A 2,136-nucleotide genomic window follows, 5' to 3' on the forward strand; every position below is an offset into this window, starting at 1 on the left:
AGTCCCTGTGACGGCACGTTGTCCCTATCCTTCCCACCTGGGTTGGCATCCCAGGCTCCTCTCACAATGGCTCTTCTACCCATGAGTTGGCCACAACCTTCCACTTGAAAAACGTGGCTGTGGACACCAACGGCAGCAAATGCACTGTGAACCACTCTCTACTTTCCTTTTGGGAGCCAAGTGCTGGACCTCAGTTACGATGAGGAGACGGTATGGATTTCTCACTCATTTTGTTCAGATTTCCAAGGAATGCATTTGTGGGACTCATCATCGATCCAAGCACATGCTCAAACGCGGGACATGCAAAGTTGCAGATTCCACCATAGGACGGCCAGTGAGCTGAATCATATCAGCATATGGAAGTGGCCAGAGCCGAGCCATGGGGCAGGAAATGCAGCCAGTACTCAGGGAATCGAAGCTCGTGTTCCCCGAGAAAAGGCCAGAAGGTGAGGGTGTATCCCCGGTGCACCAGTGCTCGTGGCCGAAACTCTAGGTTTTTGCAAAGAGGTGTTGCTTACCGCGACAAAGTTTCAAACAGGATCCGCATGGAATGTACGCCAACACCCCTCCGAGACTACTTCACCTGGCCTGACCTTGCCGCACCGTCCTCATTTCACTCGTATCACGGATTATACGGATGGCCCCAGGCTGCTCTACTGTCGGCATTCCGTCCCTGGCATTCCACCTGGCTTGGTGTGAGAGAACACACACATACTTGAGGAGGGTGCACAGGCGCACCGAGGGAACAGTCAATACCACCCAACGATGTGTGCTCTATCTCCACAAAACGTTTCATTTGGGGAGTGTCTAGCCTGTGTGTCCACAGCCAAATGTGAAAGCATCGTGGCGCAGATGCCTTCAGAGCGAGCGGCCATCTGGACAAAGAGCACCGCCGTCCGCAACCCCCTGGTCTCGAGCCCTGCAATTCCTCTCCTGAGCACTCTCCTCTCCATCACAGCAAAAGCATGTCTTCCTGAACCCCTGACACACCCTCAGGACAACTGTGCCCCCTCAGCCTAAGAGCCACTGCCTTCTAGGGAAACACACCCGACCTTGGCACATATATTTCCACACAATGGATGTGCCTTCAAGGCGAAGATATCTACCACAAGGGAAGGACCCTTGGCCGAATTTGACCGCCACCATCAAAAGCGACTCGTAGGGACCCGTGACAAAAGACACCTGAGGCACACCTGGACTGATCAAGGGAGACTCACCATCAGGCATAGTTCCTGGCCTGCTGCCTAGACAGACGAGCTACCCTTGGCCCACACACAAAGATAATGGCATGGGAAGCATTCTAATGCCCAACGTGGTGGGGAAAATCCTTGGAGCCTAATGGCAAGGGAGCCATTCCGATGCCCAAGGTGGGGGGGCAACCTGTTGCAACAATTGGGTCACTTACTGTGTTTCCTGGCACTTTCGCACTCTGGGCCCATCAGTGACGTGACCTCAGAGAAACCGTGAGGTCCACTTCTTCTAGAAGCAACGTTTTACCCACAGCCGTGCAACGAGAGAACCCAGCAAACAGCCGAGACACTTGAACTGGTATGACTACTCTGGCCTCTGGCGAGGCACGCAGGATAGCACAGTCTTGACACAGCAGAGGGTCATAGCAAAAATGACCCCCTCTCCACACATCCTCTCCTGCCCTTAAACCTGTAGCCTTTCCTTGGCAGCCGACTCGCTTCTTTCCACATGATTGCACCCAATGACCTACGGGAAGTGCTGCAATCCTCAGGGAACGCTGTGTGGGCTGGGTGGACTAACGATGCTGGGCTGTCCTGTGGAACAGCTGCACATCTTCAACACAGGGGGAACGTGGCCAGACAGGGAGAAAACCGCTCAAGGCCTCCCAATGGGCCCTAATGAGAAGACAGCGTATTGTGCCACGAAGGCAACCATTCGCTAGCAGAGGGACCCAGAATGAAGCCAATCGACCATGCAGACAACAAAGGCGGGACAGTCTACAAATGTGCTCCCGTGTTCCCTCCCTACACGTGCCACCAAACGCTCCTGATGGAATCCCACATGTGTTCTGGGAACCCTTCGGCCACCGTCTATCTATCCCCCCAACAGTAAACCTGTGGGCTTAGCCAGCCATCTCACGTGTCTTTTTCACTCGTCTTGCCGTTC

The 2,136-nt window shown here is 54.2% G+C and overlaps 1 long non-coding RNA gene and 1 other non-coding gene across 3 annotated transcripts in view; both read right to left on the bottom strand.

Moving 5' to 3' along the window:
- Positions 1 to 185: 185 nt before the first annotated feature.
- On the bottom strand, positions 186 to 277 carry LOC112062801 (small nucleolar RNA SNORD116). The gene has a single exon (XR_002890881.1). It is a non-coding gene; the product is annotated as a small nucleolar RNA SNORD116 (small nucleolar RNA).
- Positions 278 to 570: 293 nt separating this feature from the next.
- LOC114485250 (uncharacterized) overlaps positions 571 to 2,136 on the bottom strand; it is a 15,592-nt gene continuing 14,026 nt past the window's right edge. Inside the window, exon 3 of one of the 2 annotated variants that reach the window (XR_003678737.1) lies at positions 571 to 685. This is a non-coding gene — a long non-coding RNA (uncharacterized lncRNA). Of the gene's footprint in view, positions 690 to 2,136 lie in introns of both variants that reach the window. The other variant, XR_003678738.1, reaches the window with a different exon arrangement.

Source organism: Physeter macrocephalus, unplaced genomic scaffold (genome assembly GCF_002837175.3).
Source record: "Physeter macrocephalus isolate SW-GA unplaced genomic scaffold, ASM283717v5 random_866, whole genome shotgun sequence".
Taxonomy (NCBI): domain Eukaryota; kingdom Metazoa; phylum Chordata; class Mammalia; order Artiodactyla; family Physeteridae; genus Physeter; species Physeter macrocephalus.